General features: G+C 44.9%; 1 protein-coding gene across 7 annotated transcripts in view; it reads left to right on the top strand.

Moving 5' to 3' along the window:
• LOC118506108 (proteoglycan 4) overlaps positions 1–19,892 on the top strand; it is a 146,494-nt gene that overhangs the window by 50,069 nt on the left and 76,533 nt on the right. The window contains exon 3 of one of the 7 annotated variants that reach the window (XM_036042795.1): positions 15,742–15,871. The exons of the other annotated variants lie outside the window; for them this stretch is intronic. The gene's annotated coding sequence lies outside the window, so the exon portion shown is untranslated. The remainder of the gene's footprint in view (positions 1–15,741; positions 15,872–19,892) is intronic. 7 annotated transcript variants of the gene reach the window in all.

Consider the following 19,892-nt stretch of genomic DNA (forward strand, 5'->3'; position numbering starts at 1 on the left):
GGTGGATAACAACTAAATCTCCTCTTTATTGCAAAAGCTTCCATTTTTGGTGGTGACTCCACTACTCTATCAAGGTTGGTAAACATGATGAGAAACGAAAACATTCCACGATACAAACCACGAAAAGAAATGAAATAGTTTCTCACCGCGCAAGGTAAACAAGCCCGAGCGCCGTAATCAAAGGTGAAAGAACGTTTTGCCCACTGCTGAAATTCCGTTCCGTGGCAGTGCCGTTGGCCAAAATCATTCCCGGTATTGCGTTATTTACACTGCACTGGCTGTACGATGCCAGCCAGCGAAAACATGGACGCATTCTGGCGTGTAATGTGGGAAAATCTTTCCACTCCTTGGCATCGCCGTGTACAGCCGTGTAAGCCCCGTTAACTTGATTGCTGTGCGAAAATTTGGCCGTTAGATTGCACTTTAATCTATCTGGTACCATGTAACCATGGGATCTACCGTGCATCGCCCGACCGCAAACGGCGCTGGGAAGGATTCTTTTAATGGTTTAAAATATTGCCACCGGAAAGACAAGGAAACGCCGGAACAAACATTTGCGGGATGCGGATGGAATCGTCGGTTCGTTTGAAGTGCCATTAACCTATCGTAGCACCTTTTTGAGCATTTTGCTCGAGACGAGGTTTTTCCTTGCCAGTACAGTTTTCCCTTTTTCCACTGTATCAACAGTATCAACAAGTGAGAAATCGTTCAAGAGGAGTTTCCATTTTCATCGCTGCTGGAGTTCGTCAATATTTGCCATCGTGAAAGGATTGTGCACTCGACTGGGACGCGTTTGCTGGAGCTTCGTCGAACTGCAGCCGCAGCCGAAGCGTAGCGAGAAACGATCGCTTTTACGGCATCCTGACAGCTTGACCAAACAATTAACGGAGCAGGTCGCAGACAGAGCGAGTGTTCCAGCGAATGTCTTACAATTGAGCAAATATGTTCTTCCAGCCAGTGTACGGATCCTCACGGTATGGGCACGTGTGGTTTATGTGTGCCGGGACACTTTGACCGGACACTAAAATGGACAAACGTAAACGTCATCATACGTGCGCGAGACTATTACCGGCTGTTGGTGGCTCGATTAGGTGTAACCTGGTCGCGTCTGGTGATAGCAGCGTTCATTATGTTTCTGTTCAGCACCTTTCAGCATGGCCAAGCGTGTTGGGCGGGTGTGTGCCGATCGGATGAAAATGGGCGAGCTTTAATGGGCACGCTAATAAAACATAATGTTCTATTACAGGTTCTATTACTGCGAATAGAGGGATGGGGATTTGGGTTTATGGGCATGGCTTTGACGGGCCATGTGCACTCGAGAATTGCATCATTATGGGAGATTTCACCCATTCGGGGCATACGGTGGCAGCATAAGGCTATGCCATAAAATGAAGACTAACTGAGGGGGAAATCCGTGAGCACTCGAACAACTGGGCTCGATTGAGCTTTCAAGTGGGTAAAGTTAATTATTAGGACAATTGTTATCATAAACAGCTGAAGAGTTGCTAACCCTATGTCCTATCCCTCAGCTCGCATTCCACAGTAATAAGCGAAGAGCAGATGCCGCACACTCACACACACACGCACAGTCTCAATGAACTGATTTCAAATTAATTCAATCAGCGCATCGTTAGTGGTCGGGAAGACCATGTACGTGTGCGTGTGTGTAAACCTCTGGAGCTCATTAGGCATTTGCCAAGAAATCCCCACGGATAATGAACCACTTGCGGCGTCGGGTCGGCCGGTCGGTGTAGCGCGCATAATCCTTGACGTCTGTTTCGCACAGCAAGCGGATAAGCGATCCCGAATTGATTCGCCTTATGAACAGGATGCTTCCTCTCAATGACACTAAGTACGTGATTTATGGGAGGTTAATTATAATTTGCTTAAGCACACTCGAGAACACACTAACCGTCCTGCGTGGCTGAGCTACTTCCGCGTTCGTCGTGTAAACCATGTGTCAATGAAAACAAAGCACACCGGTTGGTCGCCAGAATGGTGGTTGTGTTAATAACCACCATTTTGGGGGTGAATAAACGCGATTCCACTGGTGTTCAGGTTAGCTGCTTCCCGTTGGCAAGAATCTTGGCCGGCATCGTTCGGTAACAATCCATCCATGCATAGCCGGTGATGCATTCCAACATTAATATTGCCCTCTGTTTGACCCCTTTGCTGACAATGACACTTTGCACATTTTAAGTTTACACAAAGAATCGATTAATTTTCGCCCAATAATGACCCCTTTTCGGTCGCGCCAATGCACTTTAATGCATATCGGTAAGAACGGACAAATTCCGGGCAGCCGACACACGAATTTATGGATTCACCGTGAAACGTTTGCTCCCTTGAAATGGACGTGATAATTGATGGCACCAACGTTGGGGAGGACCAGCACCTTGTGGTGGAGAAAAAGATTGGAAATCCTCATGCCAGTCGTTCGGGAGGGTAATTATCTAAAATCAATAACCACCCGCAATGGGGCTTGGCACATGGAAAACGAGTAACAAGGAAGGCGGACGTACGGTGAAGCGTGTGCAGAAATTGCATTTTTCGGTTCCAATTCGGCAGTTGGGTGTAAAGTAAATGGAGCTAATTTAGGTGAAAATTAGTTTGGCAAAATGAAGCTAGGCAAAGCAGAGGTAAGCGTAGGTGCATGAAGGTAAAAGAAATCTTTTGGCAAATGATGTACAGCGGAGTTTACAGTAGCGCAAAAAATAAAAGTAAGAAGTATTGAAAAGAAAATGAAGTGTAAAATCAAAAAATGAAAAGTGAAGTAGCGTATAACAGCAATAAAAACAAGAAAACAAATAAAAATAAAGATATGAATACTGTAAGCCACGAAGTCTAATCAGACAAGAGGCTGAAATTAATAAGAGACAATAGAAGAGGCTAAACACACTCAAAACACGCTAAACTAGACAATGATGAAAAAGAGGTCAAAGGAAATAGAAAGTTCGTCGGCATGTATGAGCTAGAGATTCATTTATTTTATTTATTTTATTTATTAACGCTAACATTTCTTTACCGCCATGGCTGAACAGAGACATAAAATTAGGCAACGGGAGTAGCAGGTTTTGACTCGCTGGAAAGTGAGGTTCGGGGCAGTGAGGAGGGATGTTCGGAAGGCAGGGATGGATGAGCTGTAGTCGAAGAGATCGGATCGGATTAAAACTGCGCAGACATATAAGGAAGGGGTCATTATGGCCGAAGCACGTACGCCGGGACACGATAGCTAGCGAAGCACGGGGACGGAGTGATCGGGTGGGGATATATAGGCCTATCCGGTACCGGAGATCAGGAGCGTCGGTGACGTGGAGGAGCAAGCCAGCGATGAACACGGCACTAGCCACAGACCACCGTATCTCTAAGGACGCCTACCCCAGGAGTTGGCATCGGGTCTCGTAGGAAGGAAGGGACTGATTAGAGGAGCCTACGAACCTACGGGAAGCTAGTTTGGTGAAATAGCGCTGCATTTGTTCTAGCTTGGCGATCCAAACAGAAGCCGAGGGACACCAGATGATGCTCTGGTACTCGAGAGTGGATCGAACCTAGCTGCAGTAAAGCGATTTCAGACATAATGGGTCAGTGATATCAACGAAGAATTTGCGAATAAGACCCAGGGTTCTATTCGCTTTTTTAAGGATATGGCCGTAGTGCTCGTGGAAGGACATTTTGCTATCAAATATAGCACCCCAAGGAACACTCAAATATAGCGCTGGACCGTGCGAGGACTTTTGAATTTAAGGAGTACGGCGCCAGGATTGGATCGGTGGATCGGGAGAAAGAGATGACGGAGCACTTTTCTAGGCTATGGGAGAGGCAGTTGGAAGAGCACCAAAGAGCGAAGGAATCCAGCAGTTGTTGTATGGATTTTAAGTCACGAGGGTGCGTTATGGGTAGGAAAATTTTCACATCGTTCGCGTACATTAGATTCGAGTTCAAGGGAAGAAGGTAGCTTGGGTCATTTATAAAGAGGATTAGAAGGAGGAGGCTGAGAACGCTGCCTTGTGGGACGCCAGGCGAACAAGGAAGCTCATATGAAACATAGGAGCCTAGTTTGACGCGGTACGAGCCGATAAGCAGATAGGACTTAAGCCATTGCAGTGCAATATGTTAGGAGTAAATCCCAGTTTGAGGAATTTGGCTAGGAGTCGGGAATGGAGGAGCCAGTCGAACGCAGCTTTCAAGTCTGTGTATGTCTACAGTCCACTTGTTGGCGATTATCGAGGTGAGTGAGTGCTGTAGAGACAAACAACATAAGATGGGAATAATCACTTTTTTCAAAGAGTTGTGAGAAAGAAAGTGCGAAGGAATGGTTATATGGATTTGAATCTTTGACTCACTCTTTTGAGACTCATGAACAATAATACTCTAAACTTATCTTTCAATTACTTCTTTGGATTTCAAATCACTCTCACTCTCTATATCGACTAGTGACTCACTCCTTTTGGTTTCAAATCATTTCACTTTCTGTGACGACTACAGACCCTGTTCCTTTGTGTCAATAAGAGTGAGTAAGCGTTATGTTGCATCTTTTGAGTGATTTGAATATGAATTAAAGGGTATACTAATGAGCAATTTGTCACTGTTTGGGTTTCTTCACACAACAACAAATCACAGTTGTTAACGCGACGTAGGGAGTAAGGAGCTGTAACTAAACACTAACTCACTAACTCGAAGGAGTTAAAAGCAAGAGGAGTGATTCACTTATCGACACATACGGTGAGAATCATAACAACTCTCACAACTTTTATACTGTATTCAAACCATTAACTCTTCTTCAGGATCACTCTTACATCTCAGTGTGTACATCTCTAGTAGAAACCACAGTGAGACATTGACTTAATTATGCTAATGACCTCAAGTCGAATGCAAACAAAAAAACACGGTTCCACATTATTTAATAATAGTCTGCAAAGAGAAATGATGAGTTAATTTGGCGATGGGAAGGATTCGGCATGGAATAAGTTAATTTCTTTGATGAATGCCACTCACTGTGGAATTCTTGTCAAATTGGTGCTGCTGGCTAGCTTTATTATTTACAAGTCAACCTTATCCGCTGAGTTATCGCTTTCTTGGAAGCAGCGCTAAAACGAAAAGAAAAAGGATTTTAAATCCTAACTAAATTAAAAGAAGCAAACTAATAACTCGCTGCTACCAGAGGTCGGGTCAAATAATCTTCCCCAGTACAGCCGCCGCGGTACAAAACGCAGGCAGTAAAAGTGAAATTATTAATGTGCTTGCTCAAACCCCCGAAGAACGTTTCATGTCCGTGGCATGAAAGGGATATTTTCGAATTAACCGAACTGACGACCCTTCGTCCCGTTATTCGGTTCGTTTTTTCTTTCCTTCATTGCATCCCAAAACCAATGGCCAGAAACGGGTGGGAGAAACATTAAGGTTGGTATGCTAATAAAAAGCCGGCACAACTGACGCAAATTGAAACCGCATCACATCGCCAAACTGACAGGTTAACTTATCTGGGGAGCTCACGAAAAGATTAACGACGTTTGCCACCATATACCAAGGGCCAGCAACAGTTTTTTTTCACGCCACTAAAACGGAAATGAAGTTTGGAAATTTGTGTTGGAAAATAAATAAGACACAAACACAGTATCAGAGGGTATTTTCTTTTTATTGCCGTACACTTTTATGTGTTCATTAGCAGCCAGCGTTCTGGGTTTCAGCTTAGTGAGTCTGGTCTGGTCAGCAAAATTTCTTCGTCCTGGCGAGTTTAAGGAAAAACGAGTTAATGGTGAGTTTGGTCGAGGTCGTGCTGGTCTTAACTTGTCGGGGAAGTAAGTGGCAAAACGGGATTTTCTTATCACTGAGCAGCTAGCAATTTCGTTCGGATTTTGTAACATTATAAGAAGGATTCAATTAACTTCTAGCCGAGAAAATTGAAGACAGTCTTATCGCAGAGAGCACAGTCACATTGCTTTACTGTGTTCGATAGAGGAGTTTTTTTTTGGGTGAAAATGGTTTAATTTGCAATACAATTAAAGCAAGTTATTTATTTTAACTTTGAATTTTTTTTATGAAGATCTTGAAAGCAAACTAGTCTTCAAGAAATCCGTTTCAAAATAAAAGATTCCCCATTTCGTCCACGTCCCAAGTAACCGCTCTACCGCTTGGCATACATTTCCTTAAAAGGAACCACCATGTCTGCTGCTGGTGATGGTGGTCTCGTACCAACCGTACCACCGTGCAGCAAGGTTAGCCAACTTCGATTAACTCCACTCCACACCGTGTCCGGTTGGACGTCGGGCGCATGAACTTGATACCGATCGCTCATAAATCTCCCGTTACTCTTTTAACCGGATCGCGCGAAACCGTTCGCGACCGTCGCCGGGTTTGTTCGAATGCGAAACGTTCAAGTTCAATGCACCTCGAGCTGGTTGGAACTCGATGGCAGGACCCAGGAGATTGTGTGGCACGGAACGAGCGAGCGCGAAACGAAGACATTCCATCGGTTTGAACGGGTTTCTGCAGGCATGAATGCAGCAACGAAAGTGGTATGGCAAGATGTCAAAGTCGAAACTGAACAGTCTTTATGATGTCTTACTAATGTTTGAATTCTTGTTAGCAGTAATATTCCAAATTTGTTGTCTTGCTGATGCTAAGTGATAAGGAAATCTAGAAGACGGCAATACTTTACTTACTTTCAATTTAAGAAATATGTACCGATATGCTTTTGAATATGTGTTTAATAAGCTTTTTGTAAATAATATCTGCTAAAGATTGCTTGTTATATCCTCTTCAGATCTGAAGTATCCTTGGTCTAAAATTTGGCTACAAGAACATTGTCTATTGGCTGATCTCTTCAGATGAAATTATTTAAAATTTAATATCATAATAGCGTTTTTAAAGTCTTTTTTGAACAATGAGTTATTAAAATTTAATTTAAAAAAATAAATATTTTAAGTTAAACTTACGCCACACACTGTACCACACTCACCAGGCACCCGTAAACTGGTTTGCAGCGCTGCCCTCAACGTGACTCCAGCCAAGGACCAGCACCGTACGGAGACCAGCACACGACCACCAACTATTACGTCAAGTTTAAGGTCGATAATTCTGGTTCTGGTCCGGTCCGGTCTGTACGCCTCCGTACCGTAACCGGGCGGCTCTGGTACTAGGTCGCACGAGCATTTCGATAAACGGTGCTATTTTATTAATCTCCAAAGCGGCTTCCAACGGAATGCCACGCGACCACATCACGAGATGACGTTTGGTGTTTGTTGGTGTTATGACCGTCAGAATTACGGCAGCGATGGCAGAACAGTTGCTTCAGATTCAATTTTAGGTCAGCCCGAAAGGGCCACAAACGGATCATCGGGCTCATTTTGTTTTCTTTTTTTGCCCACAGTAGGCCGATAGGCTTTTCCCGTGGTTGGGTGTATTTGGCGTTTCCTATTCGATTAACTTTGACGGGTTGAAGGGTTTTTGCATTGTGAGAATGTGTCTGTGTGGCTCGATAACGCCTGCACAAACGATGAAGCGACGGTGAACGGCAGTGTGGAGGATAGAAAAAAAAAACCGAGCTTTGGGACAAAGTCTGAAACCAGATCAACCGCAATGCAGATTGCAATTTTCATTTGCAGGCGGCTGCTACTATTCACCGTACTATGTGGGCTAGCGTGTGTGTGTGTGTCTGTCTGTGTGTGTGTATCAGCGTGGTTGATGCTGGAGCCACAATTGGGAAGCAAAAATGAAAACAAAAATTAACAAAAAAGGTCTCCACCAGAAAAAAAAACTCCCTATCGCAAGGCAAACAAAAGCATGGAAGCTTTGGCGTGTTTTATTTTTCCCATTTTCCTCGATGTTTCCACCGGTGCTTTCCCGTGCGGGGAAGCATAAAAACATTGTCCAATGTGATCGATTTGATGTATCCGTTTTGAGGGCGTTTTTCATCATCCAGTTTCACCTCACAGACCTCTTCAAACCCCCTCCCTTGGGGTTGCTCTTTCATCCGGCGTGGTCTGACCACTTTGACCGATATTCTCCGGTCCGGTCCTAGCGTCGCTGTTTGGTAAAAGGGTCCGCCAGCAGGAGAACGATTCCCTTTGGCACGGCACGGATGGATGTTTTTCGGGTGGTAAAGTCCGCTGGAATCTCCACCTCCATTCAACGAAAGTTGCTGACGAATCTGTCGTGCGGTGATGCATTTGATGCTGTTTCGTCAGCTCGTGCCACCAGTAAAATGTGACGCCAAATGTGGTTATTTTGATGCACATTTCGGATCGGACTGGTCGGATGTTGAGTTTCCGGCAGCGAATGCATGGGCTGTGTGTGTGTGTTGCCTTCTGGGTCCCCGCGCGTACACGAACGAATAATGTCATTTTCCAGTTTCCGATTCGAGGCAGCGGTTGATCCTTTTGTGTGCCTTTTTGACGCACGACATCTGGACGCCAGATAGGATGCAAATTATTTTTGCGTTCCAGACCCGCCACAAAGCACGGCTGTTCGTTCTGGTTAAGATGGCGGTTTATGAGTGCTTTGCGGGAGGGTTTGATGAATATCCATGACACGTGTATAAGCACATGGTCATATCATTTCGATACTTGTCCATGGTCTTTAACATATCTGCACCTATTAAAAAACTCCAAGCAGCTTTTGGTACTTACTTATCAGGTGCTATAATCGCTTCGTTTTCTGGAGAAATTCTAAATACTGCTCATTAGCTCAGCTCTCAATACAATACCTCAGAGTTTTGGAAGAACTTTCATCTCAGTTTGGGCCTATCAAGCCTCTGGTGTTCATGTGGATGTCCTCACGCGATGTTGGTTGGGCTATGATAGTTTTCTTGAAGTAGAGCTTGTGGTCAAACATATCCAGGGGAGTTACACTTTCCAGACCATACTATCCAGGACTCCATACTACCCAGAGCGGATTACTTCCATGGTAGTTCATATATTGTGAACAAAATGTATCCGTAGTAGTTCGAACTCGACCAATATTCAGCTCACTGTGCAATGCAAAGCTCGGTGAATAAATAGTTCCAAAAAAATCCCAAAAACTTTATCCTTTCTTGCAAAATTCTCCACTCGGATTCAACGTCCCCCATTGACCCTCATATATTACACCATTATGATTGACCGTAAATCCCAATTAAACGCAAATTGATACAGTGTAAATTTGAGTTGGAAAAAAACCTCTCCCCTTCATTCTGCTAGAATAAAAGCGACTCACGGGCTCCCTCGGTACGGGAGCCTTATTTTATCCATTCTTTACTCACCAATTCCACGCTGATGAGCAGACACACTTCAAACCCCGAATGAATGGTTAAAGGCACATTAACGTTCGCCGGCGGAGATTTCGTTGCTGAGTCTCTTGATTAAAACTTGCTTGCGCTCGTTTTAATCGAAATCGTTCCACGCTCGCAGTAATCGACATCCGCATTACCCGGGGTATAAAAGGGGGTTAGCGATGCGAAATCCGTTCGGATGAACCTGAAAATATGCTTTCGGTGGCCAATCGCCTGTTTCTGTTGTCTGCACACACACACCAAGGTGGTTGCCATTAAACGTTCCTCATTGGCATATAAATAAGTTATTACGAGTGGCTTATCGAATTATTGAGCGAAGGCAACACGAGCTCGAGCCAGGCTCGTTGGCAAGCGTTCTACGTTCTTGAGTAAAGTTTCTGTTTTCCGTTACATTCGGTGTCAGAAAGTTGACATAAATGCAAACGCGAACGCTTCGAACGGAAAAGGATTCAGAACTTATGAGAGCGGCACATAATGTGGACTTACATTAAGAGTAACCGGGGCGAGATTTTTGCGGATGAACGCAAACAAATCGATTTGTTGGAACTCTTATCGAACGCGTCTTATGCACGAGGTAAGCTTTAGGAAACGGTAATGACATTACTTTAAATTAAGAGCCATTTTCATCGCGCCTTCGTGGCTAGTGGTAGTCGCGCGAGGTCAAATGGTGCGAAGGTGCGATGGGGTTTGAAGCTCTTTTTACGGTGAGTTTAATTAAGAGTTGAAGGTTACGGGAAGTATGGTTGAGCACATTTTTGTGGTTGTCAAGTCGGCTCGAGTTGTTGAAGTTTATCGATCTGTAACATAATATTGGTAAAAGCTCCAACGTTTTTTTGATTAACATAAAATATGAAGGCAAGTTATAAGGATAAACTTTTTGAACAAGAAGTTTAAATTCTCATGAAGACATTGAGAGGTCTTGGTCTGCCTTTACTGGCTTCTCGTGATGTGTCTAGGCTTTAATAATTGTCTTTGTGATAAATTCTGTATTTGATACTTAAATCATAACACTTTTTGAGCAGATAAATATTGAAAATGCTTAAAAATGGCTTTTCAGGTACTTCAAACTTGTATGTCTGAATTCTGCTCTTCCATTCCCAACGGGCGAACTTCACAAACGCTTTAAACTGGCTGACAGTCAGTCAGAATCAAATCAGTAAATAATTTAAACGATTCCAGTCTATAACGATTTCGTTAACACCGTCACACCTCATCAGGTCGCTCATTGCTGCCAGCATCGGCATCAGCATTCGCACAAACACGTTTGCCAAAATCGGACACCCCGGGGGAAAACCGAAACTCACGACCCCCACAACCACCGAATGGCCAAGGGCGGAGAAAAGTATGCGTGGGGGGGTGGGGGGGGTTTGGGTGAAACACGGGGTGATACTGATGAGATAACCAAATGAACTGGAAAATCCTCATCATTCAGCTCGGCCCACCAACATCATCATCATCAGCATTATCATCGACATCAGCATCAGACGTTATCGCTGGCCTTGCGTGTTGTTGGGTTTGGTGGCCACCCCATGTACGGCTGGCCATTTGTGGTTCGGGACAAACAGGCAGGCACCCCGCCGGTATAGCTTGCTACCTTTGGCATGGCGGTTACATGGTTTGAGGCTTTCGGTGGAGTCGAGAACGCGCGGGCGACCATCGCTCATTCTGCGCTTGCTGACCCTAACCTCACTGGGGCAACACATTAAGGGCTCGTGTCGTGTCCATCCGACTGCCTCCACCCGGCCAGTCAGACACACACACACACACACACACACACACATAATGCATATAATTATGTAAGCCTTCGCGCTGGTCAGCAAATTAAAGAGCCGCAAGTCGGTCGCTAAAAGGCTTCCACACTCGCTCTCGGACGATCTCGGTGCCCTCTTGACAGCCGGTGCGAGACCTTCTGCCCGATCGTACTGTGCCCGTTGCGGAGTGACCAGAAGTTCAATGTTGAAATTAAATCCACACACACGCACCCGCAATTTGCCTTCCCAGTGGACCCATACGGGAGTTACATCGTTACCCACTGTTGCCAGAGTAAGCTTACTTTGTGTGTCATTTTCACGCCCGGCCAGAGCGTGTCTCGGTTGTGTCACCGGGAGTCGTGGTGTCTTGGAGCAGAGAAAAAGGGAACGTGACGAATCGGTTCGCAGAACTATAGACGCAAAAACGCACCACGGCACACTAAACGATCGGGCTTCGATCATTATGTGGTGGTAATTATTTTCACCAGCCAGGCCAGTAATGTCTTCATCATTTCGATCATTATCTGCGCCAGCTGCGGTGTAACCCGTCCGCTGGCCGTGGAGCTACCCGGTTCGGTGTGTGCTTTACTTTTCGGTGCCACCAAATTACCTGGCCGCACAAATTGTGGGGTATCAGCGTTTTTTGTTTAAAATAGGCTTTAAATACTTTATCCTCTAAATGATGATCATTTAGCGGGGTGTTTAAATTGTTCTGCAAGAGCTACGGGCAGTGACGGGGTGCGTTTTGTGCGTGCCGTGCAGTCTTTAAACGATGTACATGGAAGGGCAGGCTCGTCGAATGGGGGTCCCATAATGATGCGTTTATGTTACTTTGTGGATGGCATTGGAAACAATGGCATCTTTACGCAGGACGACGAGGTTTTGGATAATAAATTCAATTACCTGCACTGAAGGGCGTTACTGTTAAAGACTAAATTGTTATTCATTTCATGGGAGGACCAAGAATGACTTCTGTTTTGAGAGAGCCATGCAATTTTCGTAAGAATATGGGTGAGAAAGTGAGATAGCCATCAAGAAATAGTGAAAAGTAAATACTCAATATTAAATCATGGAAAGTACTGCTTACATATTGAAGCCTCGCCGAGTGGCATCCTGGTGAATGGACTAGTTTATTAGCGATCTCCACCCTTAACTTTACGCGCTGTTCCGATGAAACCTGTCACTGTGACGTTACAAAGTTTTTACTTCACGTCCAACTGTCATCGTCATTGACAGCGCGCCCGTCCTAGGCCAGATTGCCTAGAGCCAAGCCCACCCAACAGCTTGATAAGGCAATCGCGCAAATTTGATCGCAAAAAAAAAATTCGCCCCAAAAAAATGTGCCTTAGCTTGTAGCGCTACCATCACGGTGCCATGGATGTCAATCACGAACGGTGGTATCAAACAGGCGCTCATGGACAAAAATCAATTACCATCGCTCGGTTGATTCGTTCGTTCCTCTTCGCCACCTACCCAACGGTGGATTTCTCCTGCTCCATCGGTCACCGAGGTGGGACAAAAACGCCGATACCGATATTGACGCGATGGAATTTGTTCATGTGGCCTGATCCCGGCCCCAGCCTCCAGCTTATTCGAATCGGTCGGCCCAAGAAGGGTTCGAAAGAAAAGTTTACTTTCGCATCACTGGGGTCCGTGTGCGGTCCGTTCGTTTCACTTTCATTCGGACAGCTGGATTGGGATCGAGAAGATCGAGTGAAAACGATATGCAAAATTATTCCAACGGCAGTTGATTATCCAAACGTTTGGTGGGGGAAACTTGATGGAAAAATTGGACGAAAAACGGGGGAGAAAAATGGGGGGGGGGGGAAAATCTAAGATCTCACCATTGGACATCGAAGACGATTTATGCCTTCGTGGACGGTGGTTTGCTTTCAGAAGTGTGCGAGAGTTTGTTTTCTTGCTTCTTCTTCGAGCTTGTTTTAATCAATGGAATCGCGTTAATCGACAGCTGTCTGGGATATTTTAGGTATGAAAAGAAAATGAAAAATCAATCTCTAGGGTGCTTAAGTATTGGAAAACTTTTGGAACCGGGAAGGCATCAAGATTGTGTCCAACAGGCTGGCACTTGCGTCAGTTTTAATTTGTTTAAAGGTTCTTTCTAGCGTTTTTGATCTTCTGGAGAAACTTTGATCTTTGGACTTAATATTTAAAAGGTTATCAATTTATAATTTAAAATATCCACACGTCTTAAGTAATTATAAAAAGCAAGCATTAAGTTCAAAAATAAATAACGGCTGTTTTTCACCATTTTTGTTTAAATCTTTTGGCCATTTTTAATTTTAAAAACTTATCAATCTTTATCAAAGTATTGTTTATAGCTTTGTTCCTCCTTTCGAGTAATTTGTAAATTTCTTTTCGGAAGAATATGCTACGTCCCAAGTTGGTAATAGATAATACCGAACTGGTCCCTCCAAATACTCAGCAGTTCTTTCGAACTATGAATGCTCGACCGAGCTGATGATGTTGGGCTCTGAGCAGGGGATTCTCATGATTTTTTGGCGTTTTGGGCTGCAAAATAGAATCAGCTTCTTGTCTCACGTCGCGATTATGTGCAGCATTTCTGTAGTATTTTGATTGACCGAGTTTACCGTCCTTATCTGGAGCTTACTCGTCTAAAATCGGACATTTTCCAAGTTGATTTTCCATGATTCTCACGGTGATATGAACCGTGACGCATGTTCACATTTAATAGATAGTAAATATATCCACCCTGTTAGGAAATCATCGTGCACTGATTAATCACCACTGATCGTTTTTCCGGAGGTTTCATTTATCTGCTGTTCCGGAGCAACCGAAACCGATTATCTACAATCGATTCGCAACCTACCTTTTTTTTATGCCTTTTTTCGTCACTCCCTTGGCATACCACCAGTGGTGCTCAGCAGCAGCTGCAGCAGCACCAACCCTCCCCGCTCCCGATCGGACTGGGCTGCCAGTGACAGCTAAATTATTCGCTCGAATGCACCCATAACCGCATTAGCACTGCCGGACATACCGCCGCCACCACTGGTGAAAAACTCATGCAAAAGCTTCAAAATCAATTTTGGCTCCATGGGGCGCACCAGCATTGTGCGTTTGGTCTGGTCTGCTGTTGGCAGAGGTCGGGAAGAGGTGTGGAGTTGAGGAAGCGAGTGGAGCGATTTATGGAGCAAACAATAATTTGTTGTGAAAATATGGTAACGTTTGCCGGAAAGGGAATAATTTCTGGGAAAGAAAAAAAAACCGGACATCATTTCGCGTCATTATGCGGTACTGGAGGCGTCCATTTTTAAATTAGATTTAAGTGAAAGCCACGTGCTGGATTGAAAGTAATTTAAAAAAAAAACGAGTTTGTTCCCTTAATAATCGAAAGCGCTCAGAACTCCTATCAATAAAATCCAACTGAACCACAACCACAAAGAAAACAAACAAAGCACCTGATCGCATCTAGGAAATACGTCATCCGATAATCGTTGCAACTTATCAAGTTTTATCGAGTTTAAGTTGCTTGCATCAGCAACTTGGCTGCACTACTGTTCAAGACACTCGCCTAAGCAGACTGCAATCGGGGGGGATTCAATGGCACGCACGGGTAAAAACTTTGCCATCCCTCCGCTCGCTGGAAAAGGATATTATCTTCACTCCGTTCCACGTCCAGCTCACGCCCCTTTTGACGGTAATCACTTTGGAAAACATTCTGACAGGTGCCGAGATGTAAAAGCGAACGCTCAAACGCTCCGGCAAGCGCTAGCATCTGGCTGGCTTCTTCCCGGAGGCGCTAAGCCCTTCGGGGTGGGTTACGGTAGCTTACGAAACGGGGTTCGGTCATTAGTGGGAAAATTTGATCCCAACAGTCTGTGACGGCAGTCGGTGCAGTGGCGCTGCCGGTTGGATACGACGCCCGATGAAGGATGCATGCTAATTAGTTTTTGATACTGCACTTTCGCTGCGAATCGCCTATCGGTGGGGAGTTCGGGGTAGGAGTGAAGATCAAGGAACAGGAATCCTTGAAGCCATGGCCACGGTGCATTGCGGTTGCATTAGAGGCGAAGATGCGAAGAAGCGCCCGGTGCTTACGGCAGCTGGCGACAGCTGGGATAAGGCGGTTAAGTTTAAGATAAATAATGAACAAACTCATCGTGCGGTATCGATGGTGTTTGTTTGCCAGTATCGCACTCTCTGTTTCACCCTACACGCCACCGTCTCTGGATGGGAAGCATCGCTTTTCCTATTTCCTTATAGAGCAGTTTGCGTGTTTGTGAAGTTTGGTGAGGGAAAAGTAAATAGGGTGCAGCATCTTCGCGGGGTGGCTTCGTGAGAAAATGGAAGCGAAGCGCTGTGTAAAGCATGCAGCTAGCTCGTATGCATTCTTCAGCTGGTTCGTGGAATTAAGGCCGCAAATAGCAACGACGACTTTGGCATTCAACTGTCATGTTCGATTATCGCTACAATTTAGTGTCGTTCTTGGTCGTTTTTCTTTAGTCGTCGCAACGTAGTGCAAGTATAGCGAAACAAAGTAGACACACAACGCTAGGGGGCCCTACAGCTGTGTTGAACAATGTTAGAAATCTCTTGCAACTGCAATAAATATACAGTAGAACGATCAGTGAGACGATCGAAGTGGATCGTCATTCTATAAATCGAGCATTTAGATCGCTGCCAGACGATTTCAATGACCATTCTCACCATTTTTTTTCTCTCTATCTCTCTCTCTCTTTACAGGTACGTGTACGTGGGGGATAACACGTCTCGAACGGTTCATCCGACTAATTTGATCCAATAAAGCACGTGGAGCCAGTGTGGATCAGAAAAGGCAGTCGCTACAAAGCGGTTATTTCATATTCAGGACAAGGTATGCAAATTATGCATTGTTAGTGCTCAATTACATCGAACGTGCGCACGGCCGTTGAGACGGATTGGCCTGGCAGCACCATAACCGTTCACCATCTTCCGAGCCGGTGTTGAGAAAATTCCAGCAAATCAATTTCGGATCGGTCGATTGGTCAATCGAAACGGAAGGATCTTTACGCTTGATTAGCCGATGCCACTGCTTAGATACGTTTGCGGTTTGTGATGTGGAGTAGAAGTTCTTTCTTGGTTCCCTCACGTTGGAGGGACGGTTAGTTGGCCGGTAGAGTATTTTGTTATGCCTCATGGTTGTGTCGATTTGCATCGCATTCCATGTGGATGATTCGAGCGTTTGTGGAAGAGGCATTAAGTAGTTCGAGTTGACAATGAATGAGCGTCTGATGTGGTTCACATTCTTATGGTGACAGGTTAGTGTTTAATTGAGCGGAGGGTACTGTTTGTGTGAGGTTCAGTTGGATGAGAATGTTAATTCAAGACTGAACTCATTCTGAACGATCGGTTTGTTTGTTTTTGGATAATTAACAGTCATTGAAATGTAGTATAAGCTTCTCTTTATTGCTTGTCTTTAGGTTTATTGAGAGATTCTTGAGAGGTTCTTAGTTGGTTGTTACTAGCTTTGTTTACTTGCTTTACCCTCAGTCGATAATCAGTCAGTCAGGCTAGTCAGTCATGTATGAGGAGACCGAACAGCCTCAACATCAAAATCATGTAGGTGAGTGAGGTTATCAATCCTGACATAACCGAATATTCTCGCCGAGATCTCCAGAGGCTATAGTTTTCCATGTTAAGTTTATGTCCCGTACATCATAAAATAAAATTGAATCCTGTTTGTTTGTTGTAAGATTATGCTTGGAGAGACCCAGTTACACTCGTGTGTCTCTGCTCATAGTCTTCCTTGCTTCATATAAATTGCGGAACAAATAGTGAGGATGTGTGGAGTGCTCAAAAGTAAATCAATTTGGAAATAAACTCTAGAAAATTAGTAATACAATCAAGGAAAGTTGAGGTTTCTTACTTAACCACAAAACGAAACATTATGAGAACTAAGAACAAATGGTCCAATGCAAGTTCTTATAATCTTTGATAGAATGACGTTTTACATGTAAATGAAAGTTTATAACTGGGAGTGCTGATGGGGCGGTCCGGTGGCAGAGGCGACAGCGGCGCCAGTCTTCACACGGTACGGCTTGAACCACCGGGGTTCAAATCCCATTCAGACCACCTCCCCGTACGTAAGACTGACTACTTTTCTTCGGGTAAAATTAAGTCACAGAAAATCAGGAATGGCAGGCTGAGACCTCTCGAGGTTGTAATGCCAAGGAAGAAGAAGAAGCGCTGTTCAAGGTTAAATATTTGTTCCTTGTATATTATTAATATATACCTGATATGAAATATCTTATATTTATCAAGATTGAATATCTGAACGTAATACTGACTTTTCAGCAACGGGTACGATCAAGTCGTAGAAAGCTAGAATTGGCAGGCTGGAACCTTTCGAGGTATTAGGAAAAACGTTGCGGAAAATTGTTTCCTTTTCAAGTGAATATTTTTCTAATTTTCAATAGGGACATTTGTGAGCGATTAACGTTTAACCGTGTCAAAAATTGAGTTCAAAACCAACGTCATCCTCTCAGATATTTTTAATGAACCACTTAACATCACAAATAGTCTAGTCCGACTTGACTCGAATAGTCTACACTTGAAGTAGCTATTCGATGATCATTGTCTCGCATCACCCTTCCAATCGGCGTTCGGCACACACATACGTTACATTCTAACTGGGGTGTCCTCAGCACCAACCTCATTATCATTAAACTGTCGCAGGTGGTTCTGAACAAACTTCCGCATTGATTCGAGGGAATGGTTTGTCTCGGACCAGTGCGCATTCACCACACACACACACGACCGTTGCTGGAAAACACTCATCTCGACAGCTAAAACAAGCATATGTGGGCCCGTGCGAGTACGGGCCCTGCTGTAACTAACAAATCCACCGGACTGTCCAATCTATCACGGCCGACGGCGGCAAGGTCAGTAGCGCGCCGGCATTTGGTCATAAATCAAACCGTTTGCCTGTGTCTCCGAGTGTCTCCAACCACCAGCACGGACAAGATATGTTTAGCGTTCATGAACCGGGAAACAAGGAGTGCCCCCTTCGGTGGTGGGGTTGACGGTTGGTGGATCGAACCGGGAGCGAAGGGGATGTGCGGTAGGGTTAATCACTGTAATCCATCATCTGTGCCGGTGGCGCCGACAACGGTGGTGGCCAAACGAGTATGTGGTTCCTGCTTTCTTTGTGGCATTAACAAGCATGCAGTTATTCCACAGACCTACACACACACACCACGATGTCATACGCTGACTTTCTCTCGTTTACATCAACTCAATGTTCTGACCGAACCTTGCGCGAGGGTTTCCTGGTGAAAATGCGCCTCAAAGTGTGTTCATCAACAGAAACAAAATTTCCCCGACTGGGGCGAGAACGGTCGCTTCCGAGATGGGGACCAACCGTACCGCGCCAATGTCCGAGTCATCCTGGCGCCAGCTCCGTGTGTGTGTGTGTGTGTGTGTGTGTGTGGACGTGATCCAATGGTAAAAGGCGATACTTTTTTCCGGATTCTACCCTTCTGGTATAGCACACCCCGTTTGGCATTCTGTATGTGTGTGAGCGCGCGCGCGCGCGTGGTAAATGATTTAATTCTGAAAGTTAATTAACTCCACTGCAACCAGGCTTCATTTGCATAATCAAGACGTGTCATTTACGAGTCGATAGACTGGGCCAACCCGGCTGGACACCCTATCCGGGCAAGGGTATCACGCAACGTCACACCAAGCGCGGTTAAACGGTGGATAAGAGGTCGGCTTTCAATTCTTTTCAATTGCCCCTGCGCTTTCATCCAGTGCAAGGGGGGAGGTCAGTGTGATTAACCGCGAGATATATGATACTGCAGCTCCTCGTTAACGGGGGGGAGATGTTAGCGGACCGGGCTATCAGGCGACACGCTTCATTGATCAGCAAATGCATTTAATCGAGTGCACTTTAAGCAGTTTTCCACACGAGCACCTTTTTAGCAAAGAAGTCGCTGCGATGCTTTCGCCGAAGCTTACGACGAGCACTAAGAGCGCCCTCTCTCAGGAAAAACGCTGCAAATTCACCATTCCCGTGCTACGTGAGTCACTTGTCGCCGTGACAGTAATGTGATAATTTGCATTTCCGCGTATTCAGCATATTTTGCTGCAGCACATTGAGTCGATGGTGCATTGGTAGCTTTGTGAGTTAAAGAAGGACAGTAAGAGTGCGCCAGAGACCGTTAGGGAGAATATTTTGAATGTCTGGTTGAAACGCATTTGAACCGGGAGGTGTTGGGCGACGTTCAACCACACCCTTAGACTTGGTACAGCTATTTTGCCGGCGGCAGCAAATACACCGTCGCTTTCCAACACTGTTCGACAAAATAAATGACGATTAACTGCAGCCTGTTGTCCCGGGCTGGGCGCTGTGTGTGTGTGTTTGCGGGCAGAATAATTAGATTGCTGTTTGCGTGTTATTTGGATAATTGAATTATGGTAATTTTTGTCAATCATACGCACCCGGATTGACAGTAATTACGCACGAACACGCACGGCACACCCTCCTTTTTTCGTGAATGGATAGCGCGCGTGTGCTTGTGAGAGGGAAAGGTAATGGTAATATGTGACATACGTTGAATAGCCCGTGCAGAGGGATTTTGGCACGGACTTATGGCATGCGAGATGCATTTTGGAGCTGTATTTACTCTCAGTTGAACTCAAGTCTTAGTTTGTTGTGGATGGCCCTGCTATCAGTAAAGCCAATCGATCATAACGATCTTCATAGACTGGTTCCTTATGCATCATTTTCATGACGTGACTTAACCAGAGCTTGTCCAATTTTTATACTTCATATGGTTTTAATAGATACTTTAAATACTTTCTTCTTGGATGGTTCATTAGGCTCCACCCGCCTAGATCATAGATAAGATTTC

Source organism: Anopheles stephensi, chromosome 2 (genome assembly GCF_013141755.1).
Source record: "Anopheles stephensi strain Indian chromosome 2, UCI_ANSTEP_V1.0, whole genome shotgun sequence".
Taxonomy (NCBI): Eukaryota; Metazoa; Arthropoda; class Insecta; order Diptera; family Culicidae; genus Anopheles; species Anopheles stephensi.